The 14257-nt window shown below is 37.6% G+C and overlaps 1 protein-coding gene across 12 annotated transcripts in view; it reads left to right on the top strand.

The window, feature by feature from the left end:
* CELF2 (CUGBP Elav-like family member 2) overlaps nucleotides 1-14257 on the top strand; it is a 587695-nt gene that overhangs the window by 360920 nt on the left and 212518 nt on the right. Inside the window, exon 1 of one of the 12 annotated variants that reach the window (XM_049885079.1) lies at nucleotides 11835-13621. The exons of the other annotated variants lie outside the window; for them this stretch is intronic. The gene's annotated coding sequence lies outside the window, so the exon portion shown is untranslated. Of the gene's footprint in view, nucleotides 1-11834; nucleotides 13622-14257 lie in introns of those variants that run through there. 12 annotated transcript variants of the gene reach the window in all.

Here is a 14257-nt window from a genome sequence, read left to right as displayed (position 1 = left end):
TTAGATGCTGCAAAAAGGGAGATGTACAAAAACAGATGTGGAACCTGAATGTGCTACTTTACCCTTGTTTAGAAGTGTGACGCAGCCTTGGATGGTAAGGCTCAGAGAGATGCCTGAAACCTGAGGCTGACATTTTCAATCAGTCATCTAATTAACAAATACTTTTTTTTTATTTAGTTCCAGGAGAAAGGCACTGTACTAAGCATTTGAAATGATAGACAATATAACATGGTTCCTAGACTCCAAGGATCTTAAATCTGGTTAGGAAAACAGTATATGAAAAGTTAAATAATGATAAAACCAAAAACCAAACCTGTTGTCATCAGGTCGATTCTGACTCACAGCAACCCTATAGGACAGAGTAGAACTGCCCCATGAGTTTCTAAGGAGCACCTGAAGAATTCGAACTGCTGACCTTTTGGTTGGCAGCCCCAGTGCTTAACACTACACCACCATGGTGTCCTAAATAATGATAGAGGAGTCAAATAATTCAGTGCAACAACACAGAAGAAACCACAGTCTAATGCATGATTAATTCAGTGAATGGTACTAACATTAACTATCGGTGTTTCTCTACTCTTTTATCTGTATTTCCCTCCATCTTAATTTTCATTCTAGTTCTAGCTTTTTTTTAATTTATACTATTAAATATCACTCCATTAAGATATTCCATGTTGCTCTATAGGGTATTCGAAATTTTTGAAACAGAGGCCTCATCTGCTCCTGATAGCATATCATTCTGGTGACTTAACATTATCCAACTATAAAGGTTAGTTACTTAATTATGTAAAAATATATGCAGCAAAATAGGTATCTTTTGTCCTTAAAGTGCTACCATTTAGTTTGAATACATGTATATATAAATGGCACATATGTGTGAGTGTATATGTTTATTGTTAGCTGCCGTCAAGTTGACCGCAACGCATGGCAACCTCATGTATGATGGAACAAAACGTTGCCCGATCCTGTGCCATCCTCACAATTGCCAGTGTGTTCGAGTCCATCATAACAGCTACTGTGCTAGTCCATCTCACCAGGGGTCTCCCATTCCCTTGTTGGCCCTCTCCTTTACCAAACATGATGTTCTCCTTTAGCAGTTGATCCCTCCTGATGACATGTTGAAAGCAGTGAAATTGGACAGTGGTCTTTTGCAATCCATAAAATTTTCATTGGCTAATTTTTAGAAGTAGATCGCCAGGCCTTTGTTCTTTGTCTTAGTCTAGAAGTTCTGCTGAAATCTGTCCACCGTGGTTGACCCTGCTGGTATTTGAAATTACTGGTGGCATAGATTCCAGCATCATAGAGACATGTAGGCCACCACAGTACAACAAAATGACAGCTGTGTATGGATATACATATGTGCAGGTAGTCCCCAACTGGTTCTGTCCTGACCACTTCATCGTAAGTTAATTCTGACATAAGTGGAATACCTGTTTTTTTTGTTTTTTTAGTTTTGATTATTATTGCCTTTTGTTGTATCTTTATAAATCTGATCTTTGTCTTTGGGAATTGACATGAGAATACTAACGTCAGCAAATTATGCGCTACAACATTGTTTGTAGTACATATTACTAATGATAAGATGTAAAAACAAAACAAAAAAACCACAGACGGTCATAAGTGTGATTCCTTACAACTTGAATACTTCGTAAGTCGGGGACTACCTGTATATGCACACATAAAACCCTCTGCCGACACATACAAGTGTAAAATTCAGGGAGAAGACGTATTTGAGAAATAGTGATGTGATTTGTGATTACAGAATAGTTATTCAACTAAAAGTTACAAGAACTTTTTTGATAATACGGTAAATTTTTGGTAATATGGGATAGTGGACATTACTGTAGGTTGGCCTTTCACAGGAGACTGGAATACCCTCTTATAGAAATTTTTTAAAGTGGTCAGTAGATAATAGTAAGTTAAGAGTGTTCTGTATAATAGCTCTTCTGGGATTCTCTTTCTGATTTAAATAGCATTAAATTTAAGGTAACATTCTTTGAGAGTCAGGTGCTTTTCAGGCCCAGAGAATGGAGGCCAAATACTATAGTACTGCAGCTGAAAGCCTCAGTTTTAGAGTCAGATAGTTCATGTCATTCCTCTCTCCCTTACTGTGTGGTCACGGCTCTTATGCTGCCGAAGACTCATTTTCTCATCTGTAAACTAGGCCTAATAATAGTACTTATGTCACGGATATACAGAAAATATAAGGTCATAGATTTTAAGCATATAGCCAAAAAAGGTCTGGCATAAAATCAGCATTCAATAAATATTAACTCTAATTATAATTATTATTTATTCAGTTCATTAGAAGAACCCACTATATTTTTTTATTTGCCTTTTCCTAAAAAGCAAGACAAATTGGGCCCTACAAAATAACTTACTGGTTTTTTATCAATATTTCAGCAGGTGTCTGCATTTTTAACTAGAATTATGCATTTTGTTTCAGCCAAAAGCTTGGAATTGTGGAGCCGAGTATCAAATATGTTTCATTGAAATATATACCCAAAAAACCAAAACCAAACCCATTGCCGCTGAGTCGATTCCGACTCAATAGTTACCCTATAGGACAGAGTAGAACTGCCCCACAGGGTTTCCAAGGAGTGCCCGGTGGATTTGAACCGCCAACCTTTTGGTTAGCAGCTGTAGTTCTTAACCATTGTGCCACCAAGGTTTCCATGTACTCAAAGGAGGCCATGAATTTATAAGTGGATTATTCAGTCATTCACAGTACATATACCAACCAGTATATTTCTCAATTTAGAATGGAAAAAAAATTTTTTTTTTTTTTTTAATTTTAGCAGTGTGGAACTGTACTGAAGCAGAATATAAAAATTCTCAGAGACAAGGCCATGGAATATTGATGGTAATGATTACGGAATTTTCACTTCCCAGTACCTCTTGCTTTTTGGAGCTATTTACATATTAAATATTAGAACATAAACTAAACCGAGACACATAAATGAAGTTACCTTTGTACCAAGGCTAAGGCTGCAACACCAGCGGTGCCTTGATCATGTCAGATGATATTTCATGGTTGTTTTCATCTGTATCTCTCAACCATCCAGGACCAACTTTCAGGTGAGACACAGGAAACTTCTGAGAAGCCATTGCTGTTAAAGGCAACGTAACTCACATGCTTATCCTGTCTCTTCCTTTAGAGACATTATTTTATTCACTCTGTATGTATGCATACTTAGAACTTCGAATGTACAGGATATGTGCTGGGTACTTTCGTAGTTACCAAAATGAACCTAACCCTCAAAGAATCTATAATCTTGCAGAAAACCTTAGCATAAATACATGCTGCTAAATTTCTATTTTCATCAGCATTCATAACAACACTATTTACAATAGCCAAAAGGTGAAAACAACCCAAGTGCCTGCCAGCAGATGAATGGATAAACAAAATGTGGTGTAAACATACAATGGAATGGTATTCAACCGTTAAAAGGAGTGAAGTTCTGATACATGCTACAACATGGATGAACTTCAATAGTATTATGCTGCACAAAATAAGCCAGATGCAAAAGGACAGATACTGTATGATCCATTTATATGAAATATCTAGAATAGACAAATTTATAGAAACAGAGAGTAGATTAGTTTACCAGATGCTGAGGGGAGGGAACCCAAAAAAACGCAGGGGAAGGAAGAAGGGGGAGTTATTGCTCAGTGGGTACAGACTTTCTGTTGGGGGTGATGAAAGTTTTTGGAAATAGTAACAGTGATAGCTGTACAACATTGGGAAGGCAATTAATGTCACTGAATTCTGCACCTAAAAATGGTTAAAATGGCAAAAATTTTGTTATATTTTATCAATGAAAATTTTTTTTAAAATACTTGGACAGGTGTCATGAACTGCCTTTGTTTAATGTGTTTCAAACCTTGTTTTCTTTAAGGAGGCCAAGATAGTATAATGAATGGCTTGTGTTCAGTAGGAGACAATCTCTTGAGTATGTTAAACAGAGCGAGGTTCTCCCTCCTAAACAATTTATAATGATTTAAGATGGAACCTTGTGTGCTGTGACTGAAAAGGGCCATAAATTATCAAGTCTAAGGGAAAGTCCGTGCTTATCATTTAACTTGAGCCTGGAACATACTGAAAGAATTAAGTGCAGTGGTATGTGACTGAACTGATGGGAGTTAATATGTAATTACTGTTTTATACAGTATGGTTATAGTGATTTTATTCTATTCTGTTTTCCGGTGGAAGGTACAGTATAGTGTAATTATAATTAATAACTCCAAAGATAAGCTTAATTACTTAAATCATGAAAATGAATTACTATCATCATACTGAGAATTTTCCAACCACCCTGTATAGAGAATATCTGTAAATACAGTAATACTTCTGAGAATCTTACTCATAAGAAACTGAGTGAATAAATGCTGAGCTTATGCCGAAATCAGTGCAATTTTAAACAACGGAAAAAATCTGGAATTTTGTAGCTTGGTATCCTTTAAATCCTTTTCTATATTTAAGAAATCTTTGCACTTAAACTTTTTAAGTTATAAAAATTACACTTAAAGAAAGCTTATCTTTGCAAAATGCCAATAGTTTTTTTAAAAAAAGGAGGAGGAAAGAAATCCCGGTAAAATTCAGGATTATTTTTGCACCATTGATCTACTTTTATGAGGAATATTTTTAAATAATAAACCTACATTACTCTTAATGGTATTGTGTGCTAACAGGGTCCATATTAAAGTTTCCTTATAAATATATCAGTTACTTTTTGGGATGAAACGTTTATGCAGATTATATGATTTTTATGTAAAAGTGAAACCTATAGGGAAGAAGCTGTTATCACCCAAGCTTGTGAGTTATGTCAGTGCAGTTAATATATACTTCCTCCTATTATTAGACTAGTAGCTCTTTTAGGGTGCCATCATTCTCTGCTGTAGTGCTAAAAGAAGTCCTCTGAGTCTCCTAGATTATAAAGTTTTCGATTATCTTTAACTCCTTCCCCGCCTTCCCCTCCTCACATCCATTTACTTGCCTTATCCTGTAAAGTCTGCAAATTACCTATTCTTTACCCCTTTCCATTCTTAGCACTCTAAAAAAGGCCACATCATTTGATTATTTTATTCAGCAAATACCCCCTTTAGTCATTTATACTCAGTCACTTAACAAATCCCTAAATTCTGCCTCTCTAACAGGTTCACTTCTCCTTGTCTCTATTCTTAACCACTCTAGACTAAAAAAAAAAAAAAAAGACTAAACCACCTTAAATTGCTCATCTGCATTATTGTGTAGAAGGTAAAAGTCAGAAATAGTTTCTGGGAATTTCACTTAAAATAAAAATAAAGATGGTTCTAGTTTTTGAGAGATGATGAATCTAACATTATATTTTGGGAAACTGTCTCACTGCTTAAAGAATTAATCAAAAATAAATAAGGCAATATAACCTTGCCTTAAAAGAAATCTATTTGGAGTACAAGGCAACAAAGGACAAAATAAATAGCATCTCATAAAAATTTAAAACTTTTGTTCATCAAAAGACTTTACCAAAAAAAGTGAACAGACAAGTTACCGACTAGGAGAGTATCTTTGGAAATCATATATCCCACAAGAATCTGATAACCAAAATACATATAAAACTTCAACAACTTAATAGCAAAAAGAAAAATAACTAAAACATAAAATGGGCAAAGGACTTGAACGGACATTTTACCAAAGAGAACATTCACATAGCCACCAAACACATCATTAGCCATCAGAGAGATGCAAGTCAAAACCACATTGAGATACCATTTCATTCCCTCTTAAGATGGCTAAGAAAAAAACAAAACGGAAAATGGCAAATGTTTGTGAGGATGTGGGGAAATTAGAACCCTTACCCATTGCTGGTGGGAATGCAAAATGGCACAGCCATTGTGGAGAACAGTGTGACAATTCCTCAGAAAAACTAAAAATAGAGCCATTATATGACCCAGCAATTCCACTCCTAGGTATATACCCAAAAGGCTTGAAAGCAGAGACTTGGAGACTTGTACACCCATGTTCCTTAAAGCACTACTCACAATAGCCAAAAGCTGGAAACAACCTAAATGCCTATCACCAGATGAATGGATAAATAAAATGTGGTACATACAATGGAATACTACTCAGCCAGCAGGAGAAGTGAAGTCTTGATACACGCTACAATATGGATGGAGCTGGAAGACGTTATGTTGAGTGAAATAAGTCAATCACAAAAGGACACATATTGTATGAGCTCACTTGTATAAAAAGAGAGAAAAGGCAAATATATAAAAAACAAAGTTAATTAGTGGTTACCAAGCGTGGAAGGGGAGAGGAAAAGTATAGGTTAATGGTGATGGAAATATTGTGTTGATTAAGGGTTGCGCAGCCAATTACTGTAATTTCTGTCAGTAAGTTGTACACTTGTAAAAAGTTGAATTGGCAAAAGTTATGTGATAGATATGTTTACTACAACAACAACAATAATAACAAAAAGAGTAGCTACCAAGGCTGCGTACATACGACCAAAAACCTCATGGATTTTGTTTCTTGGTTTGGAGGTTTAACGGTCATGGTTTCATGGGACATCTTAGTTAATTGGCCTACTGACTTGTTAGTACCTCTGTTCTACCTCTTAGTTTGATGCATAGTGCCTGAGGTCTCAAAATATTGCAGTCGGCCACCCAAGGCACAAGGATTGGTCCATATTTTCCTGGAACAACAAAGGAGAGTTGAAAATAGGAAGAGGATATGGAATATGTGCTAATTTTCTCCATGAACAGTTGTTTCCTTTGTCATGAGACCAGAAGAACTGGATGGTGCCTAGCTACCATTACTGAACATTTTTTTTTTTTAATTGTGCTTTAGGTGAAAGTTTACAGAGCAAATTACTTTCTCATTCAAAAATTATACAGAAATTGTTTTGTGACATTGGTTGCAATCCCCACAATATGTTAACGCTCTCCCTCTTTCCCTTTACACCCCAGGTTCCCCGTATCCATTCATCCAGTTTTCCTGTTCCTTCCTGCCTTCTTGTCCTTGCTTATGGGCAGGTATTGCCCATTTGGTCTCACACACTTGGTTGAACTAAGAAGCACATTCATCATGTGTGTCGTTTGTTTTATAGGCCTGTCTAATCTTTGGCTGAAAAGTAGACTTTGAGAGTAGTTTGAGTTCTGAGTTAGCAGAGTGTCCTGGAGCCATAGTCTGTCTTGGGGGTTCCTCCAGTCTCTGTCAGACCAGTCTGGTCTTTTTTTGTGAATTTGAATTTTGTTCTACATTTTTCTTCTGCTCTGTCTGAGACCGTCTATTGTGATCCCTGTCAGAGCGGTCAGTGGTGGTAACCAGGCACCATCTAGTTTCTAGGCTCAGACTGGTGGAGGCTGTGGTTCATGTGGCCCATTAGCCCTTCGAACTAATATTTCCCTTGTGTGTTTAGTTTTCTTCAGTCTCTACTGAACATTTTGATAAAAGATACCATAGAAGAATCCTGATCAAAATAGGGAAAATGCAGAACAAAATTTCAAATTCCCATGGAGTCCAGACTTCCTGGGCCATGAAGGTTGGATGAACCCTGAAACTATTGCCCTGAGATAATATTTATACCTTAACCAAAAATACTCCCTGAAGTCATCTTAAAACCAAACAGTAGTTTAGCTTAACTAGTAAAAAAAAAAAAAAAAAAGTCTGCCTTGAGCATTATGCTCTTTTAAGAACTACCTACTTGGAATCAAATTGACAACAGCAACTCAAAAGATCAGATAGGAACCTTAGGGGGCAGTGAATTTATGTTAATGGGTGGGAACAACTCAGAAAAGGAAGGTGAGAATGGTTACAGAACTCAAAGAATGTAGTCAGTGTCAATAAATGGCATATTTAAGAACTGTTGAGTTGGTGTGTGCTTTGCTGTGTATATTCTTACCAACAACAACTAAATAAATAAAATTATATATATGAAAAAAAAAAAAGATCTAATTGGTATGTTTCTGTTCTTCCCTAAGTATAGGTACCCAGAAGGATAGGAATTCTGTTTTAGGCTTCAGCTACTGATGTTCAAGTGGCCCATTTCAATTATTAGTATACTTCTCTGTGAAACACTGTGGATGTGAGATAAGCTCCCAGTTCTCCCTAGTCTACCTTTTATCCCTATGCAGTTTTATTCCTCTGTGGTTGAATTTGCTTTGACAAGACTCAGAATACAGGCAGTCCCCTGGTTAAGAACCTCTCCGGCTTATGGACAACTCCTATTTCCTCTTAATGTTACGTATATTTGCCCTCACTTTGAAACGATTGATCCAACCCCTGCTTGCAACAAATTCTTCATCACAATCACCTTCACTTGCTGAATGTGCAGCTTTTAAATCTTGAAAAGGCTTTGAGCCTTTTCTTGCACTAAACTAAGGCTAAATATGGAACAGTATGCACCTGGTCTGACTCACCTACAAATCCTTAAAGACATAGTTAGAAACCGATCTCATTGCTAACCTGGGGACTGCCTGTGTTTTATGAGAACACATTTTAATCATGAAAAACATGCTTATGTATATTTTTTTAAAATTTACATTATAAAGTAAGCTGTTTGAGATTTAATACTCACACATTTATTAAATTATAATGATTTTCTGAAGTAGTGCCTGTCTTAGGGTTCTCTAAGAATCAGAACCAGTATAGAAGGAAAAAAATATATATATGTGTGTGTATATATATATATGAGAGAGAGAGATTTATTTTAAGGAATTGGCTCACACAATTGTGGAGGCTATGGGGGGCTGGCAAATCCAAAATCCATAGGTCAGGCAATAGGCAGGAGATTCTTGCAGTCTTGTGACCCAGAATCCATAGGTCAGGTGGCAGAAAGTGTGAAGGAGTTCTGGCAAGATGTTTATCTATAATCTAGAGGCAGAATAAACCCTAGGGAACACTCCCTTTTCACTCTTTAAGACCTTCAACTGATTAGATGAGGCCCACCCACATTATGGAGGGTAATCTGCTTTACTTGAGACCAGTTGATTTAATCAAATGTAACTACTTTATGACAGCATCTAGACTAGCACTTCACCAAACAACTGGGCACCATAGCCTAGAAATTAATCATCACAGTGCCCATAACTTATACATTAAAAATAGAGTTGCTAACTTTCATTTTTTTCATATATGTGTAGGATCATGCATTTACTACAAAATTTTGAACACTCACTATGTGCCAGGCACTGTGCTAAGCTCTGAGAATGAAAATATAAACACATGACCTCTTTGTCAGGAAGCCTACCATCTAAGTCATACGTGGTGCTTAGCGCAGCATTTCCTAAGCCAGTCTCAAATTAGGAGATGGAGAAGGAGGGAAGAGTTCCCTGAGTAGTGTTTCAAAGTCAAATTCTATTAAGCCAAATTGAATGGAGGCAAGAGGCAATCCCACACTAGAAGACACAGGAACAGTGAGATTGGCACTTTCTGGAACCAGTGGGTAGACCTGGAGCAGAGACTTTGAGGAATAGTGTAGCAAAAGAGAAGCTGTAGGATTAGCCATAGGCCAGTTCCTAAAAAGCTTTGATCATTTGAAAGAATTTGAAGTTTATCTGAGGGAACTTTAAAAGATTTTAAGGAGTTGGAGCAACAGAGGCAGATTTACATTCTTGAAGGAGTCCTCTGAGAGTGAAGTAGAAAAATGGATTAGTGTGGTCAAGACTAGAAAACCCTAGAGTACTAAGGACTACAAAAGCAACAGGCTTTGCTTCCTCAGGCCCTTTGCTATTGACTTTGAAGTGCAAAATAATCAATCATCGCATATTTATTTAGTTCCTGTTGCATGTGACATGCCTTGATAGATGAAGTTGAGAATTCAAAGAACTATTAGACACGGTTCTTGCCCTCAAGACATTTAGAATCTAGTTGGGAGGAAAGATAAAAACATAGTGTACAGTGTATAGTGCTTTAATAGTTTTCAGATTATTTTCACATACAGTTTTTCTTTTGATCCTCAAAACAACTGTGATGTGTCACATTATTAGTTTACATTTTATTATGAAACAATTATAGCCCATATTAAGCCAGATTCTATGACCCTATTTGTAAGTAATGGAGCTGCAACTCCAACCAAGGTCTTTAGACTCCTAGGCCTGGAATCTTTCCACTGCACCATACTGTCCCCTTATTAAATAATAATATGATAATTAAGTTACTGTAGAAAATGAATATAAATGAGTCTGTATAAATATGATTACTCATCAGATGACTTAGCTAAACAAGAACTTTGTGGTGAGTTCAGAGGAGAAACGATCACTATCTTGAATGATTATTTGTTTCAGCATGGAATTGAAAACTAATTCTAGGGTACAGAAGCAAATGAAAAAATACACAGAGGCAGAGAATGGGTTATAAAAGTTTGTGCCTGCAGGTTCTTGTAGGGGAGACAGGGAAAGAGCTGGAATTATCAGTTGGGGCCAATGGTGAAGAACTTAAATGTCAATATTCAAAGTTTGTAGGCTTTTATGGTGTCGGTGAAGAATATTGAATATACCATGGACTGCCAGAAAAATGAACAAATCTGTCTTGGAAGAAGTACAGCCAGAATGCTCCTTAGAAGCAAGGATGGCAAAACTTCATCTCATGTACTTTGGACATGGCATCTGGAGGGACTAGTCCCTGGAGGAGGACATCATGCTTCATAAAGTAGAGAGTCAGCAAAAAAGAGGAAGACCTTCAAAAAGATGGATTGACACAGAGGCTGCAACAATGGGCTCAAACATAGCAATGATTGTTAGAATGGCACAGGACCAGGCAGTGTTTCCTTCTGTTGTACATAGGTCACTATGAGTCGGAAGAGACTGAATGGCACTTAACAACAAACGGCAGCAACAAAAGGCTATTGTGAAGATAGTGATGACCACAAGAGCTTAGAAAAGCATGTTGAAGATCTGCAAACCCTTGAAAGACACTTCAACTTCTTTTCATGTCCTAGGGACTGCAGCTTAAAATTTCAGTACAGGGAGTCCCCAGGTTACAAAGAAGATCTGTTCCTAAGTGTGTTTGTAAATCGAATTTGTAGGTAAGTCAAAACAGGTGCATATGGTTCTTACTTAGCCTAACTTTAGTGCAAGTGGAGCCCTCGCGGAGCACTGGTTAAGAGCTGGGCTGCTAACCAAGACTTCAGCTGCTTGAATCCACCAGCTGCTCCTTGGAAACTCTATGGGGGCAGTTCTGCTTTGTCCTCTAGGAATCGAGTTGGAATCGACTTGACAGCAACGGGTTTTGGGTTTTTAGTGTAAGAAAAAATCACTTCTCAGTGATTTAAAAGTTGCAAGTGCAGCAAGTGAAGGTGATCTGATGAATTTGTTTTGGGCAGGGATTGGTTCAGTCCTTTCAAGTGAGGGCAAATTTACATAACATTAAAGGGCAAATGGGAGGTGTCAGTAACCAGGATGTTAGTTACCTGGGGACTTACTGTACCTGCTTTTCCTTTCACTTCACGTTATAAGCTTCAGTCTGGCTCGCTTCCCATCACCGCAGATATTTCTTACCATTACTGTCTCCTGACCTTCATCAACATGTAGGATATCTGTGTTTTGAATGATTTTTACCTCTGAGGAATTAGTTGGCAGTTTTCCAATATGCATATCATCTTTTTTTTCCCTCTTCTTCCCTTATTTCTAATCTCTTGCATTCCTCAGGTTGATTACTTCATTCCCACACAGTTTAACATGCCCTGAGATATTTCCTGCTGTTTATTCTCCATTTCAAAATCCCTAGGAAAAGCACCTTAGTCTAGGCCTTCCATTAACCTTTTCAATGCTCTACTGCACTTCTTTTTACATGAGAAAGTCTCTAGACAGAGCTTTGCATTTATTGTCGTCTTTTAAAGTTTTTTTTTTTTTTATTAAAATATATTTCCCTTCAAAGGCTATTCCTGACGTCCAGAAAATTCAGAGTGGTTAAACTTCCTTGCCTTAATCCTCAAAGAAGAGAAACTGTTAAATGAAATGCACAGACTTGAAGGAGGCAGCTTGTTAAATCATACATTCGCAACACTGCCACATATCAGTGGCATCACAGTGGACACCGAGAAAGTGACTTGGAGCATTTCTGCAGCCGCTTTGCTACATGTTATATTTTCTCTTCATTTTCAGATTCACTCTCCAAGCCTCTGGTTGGTGGGCTTAATCTGGACATTATCTAAGGAAAATGGCGTATTTCCTAATGGGGAACAAAGTTTCAGTGTGATTGCCTTTGAAAGGCATCCGCAGCTCTGCATTTGCAACTCAGTATCTTGCTAAGTTAGGACAAGGTCAGAAAAGGAGCAGGCCGTTGAGAGTAGGAAAAGAAAAAAATCTGCCCCTCACACTCATAATGGTTTATGTAGTTGGGCAATTAGGCAAAATATAGAAGTCATAGTTTTGATGTTGTATTAATAATTTGGAGCATGGAACATAAAGTCAGGAGGAATGTCATCTGCTCAGGACAAAATACAGTGCTACATGCAACATGTTGATTCTAGAAAATGGTCACTTACCTAGTTTCCTGTAGAAGAATAACCAGTTCGACTCATGGTCGTCCCGTGTGTGCAGAGTAGAACTATACTCTATAGGGTGTTCAAGGCTGTGACCTTTCAGAAGCAAATTGCCAGACATTTCTTCCAAGGCACCTCTGGTGAGTTCGAACCACCAAACTTTTGGTTACCAGCCAATGTTTAACAATTTGGGCTACCCAAGAACTCTAAGTGAAATAATAGTGCTTATTTAATTTTATGCCCCAGGCTCGTTTGCATAATTGTTGGCTTGATGTTGAGAAAGCAGATTACAAAATGTTAGATGGGGGAAAGAAGCTTTAGGGATAAATTTATAGAAACATAGAATTTCCTTAAGGAAATAAAAAACAGAAGCTCCCACCAGTGAAGCCCTCACAGGGGTATGTGGATTGGCGAGTAGGGAGGTGGAACTGTGCTAAGACTCTTGTTTATTTCTGTGTTGAAGGCAAGGCAGAGCCTAAAAGAATTTGAATATGACTAAAGCCAACCACTTAGTGTAACTGTCTGCATTCCTATAATGCAATAGCGAAGGTAATCTGCTTGTTATGCAGTTTCCTTTAGGATCCCAGCAGGTCCCACATTCTGGAAGCAAATGTTGTATTTACCGTAATCCGTGAAAGGAAAAAGCCAGGGCTAAAAATACAAAACAGAACAAATGTAAAACATTGCTGTTGCTTAAGTTTTGTAATTGCTCTATAAATGAGTCTCAGGCATCTGTGTGGCAGAGATACTTTTATGAATCGTTGAAAAGCTGGCTGCTCTTCAGAGAGGTTTGCGGGGCCATCGGGATTCATAAGCGTCTCTGAGATATGTGTCTTGCTGACCTAGCAAATAATAGCAGGTTGTATGTAGGACTCCCACTTTTGAAAACGTGATTGCCTGGTGAGAGATGACATTTAATGTGAGAATCAGTTGAAATTGTTCACAACAGAACCACTTGCTGGGGTGGAGATGTTAAAGGGTAGAATTGCACCGGGAAATCTATATTCTCAAACCTGCTACTGAAGGAGGGTGGGGATGTTGAACGCAGGAAGTAGAGAGAGGAAGTGAGCTGTGGGTGGATGCTTGGTGACTAAAAAGAAGATTGTCAACAGTAAACTCTCCTCAACCTAAATGTGGAACAAGCACAAATAAACCAGGTAGGTTTATCAAATCCAGTTAGGCCTGTCTGTAGTATCTAAGTTGTTTAGTTTTTTTCTTTTAGCGTATTACCGGTATTTGTTAAGCTTTATTTAGCGTTCTGGGTGAGTGGGGTTATGTTAGGCCATGGAGCTTCCATTTAAGCTGTTTACCTTGTATGAGAAGTGATCATTCCTTACTTGTCTATCTTTTTTTTCTTTAGATAGTATTCTCCTTAAAGCCAGACATTTCGAAACTACCTATATAGGGTCGCTATAAGACGGAATCAACTCAACGGCAATGGGTTTGTTTGTTTTTTGTAGTATAGGGTCACTAAGAGTCAGAATTGATGGCAACAGGCGTTTGGTAATCTTTCCAAGTGCTATCAGACATTTAAAATATCTCATTTAATCTTCACAGCAGCCCAGAGAGATAGGCCTCATTATGCCCATTTTAAAATGGAAGGATGTGGGACTCTGAGTAACTTGCCCACGATTACATAGCAAGAAAGTTGGAGAGCTGGGATTTGAATTTGGGTCTGCCTAAAAATTTTAACATCAAAACTCTCTCTCTTTCCCATTTATTATACTCCCTAGAAATTTTTTTATGGTATTTTACCCTTGATGAGAGGGAAATGGGCTGCAGACATGGGCTCA

Source organism: Elephas maximus, chromosome 4 (genome assembly GCF_024166365.1).
Source record: "Elephas maximus indicus isolate mEleMax1 chromosome 4, mEleMax1 primary haplotype, whole genome shotgun sequence".
Taxonomy (NCBI): Eukaryota; Metazoa; Chordata; class Mammalia; order Proboscidea; family Elephantidae; genus Elephas; species Elephas maximus.
Note: the sequence above shows the minus strand (reverse complement) of the source record. Positions and strands in the feature narration are given on the sequence as shown.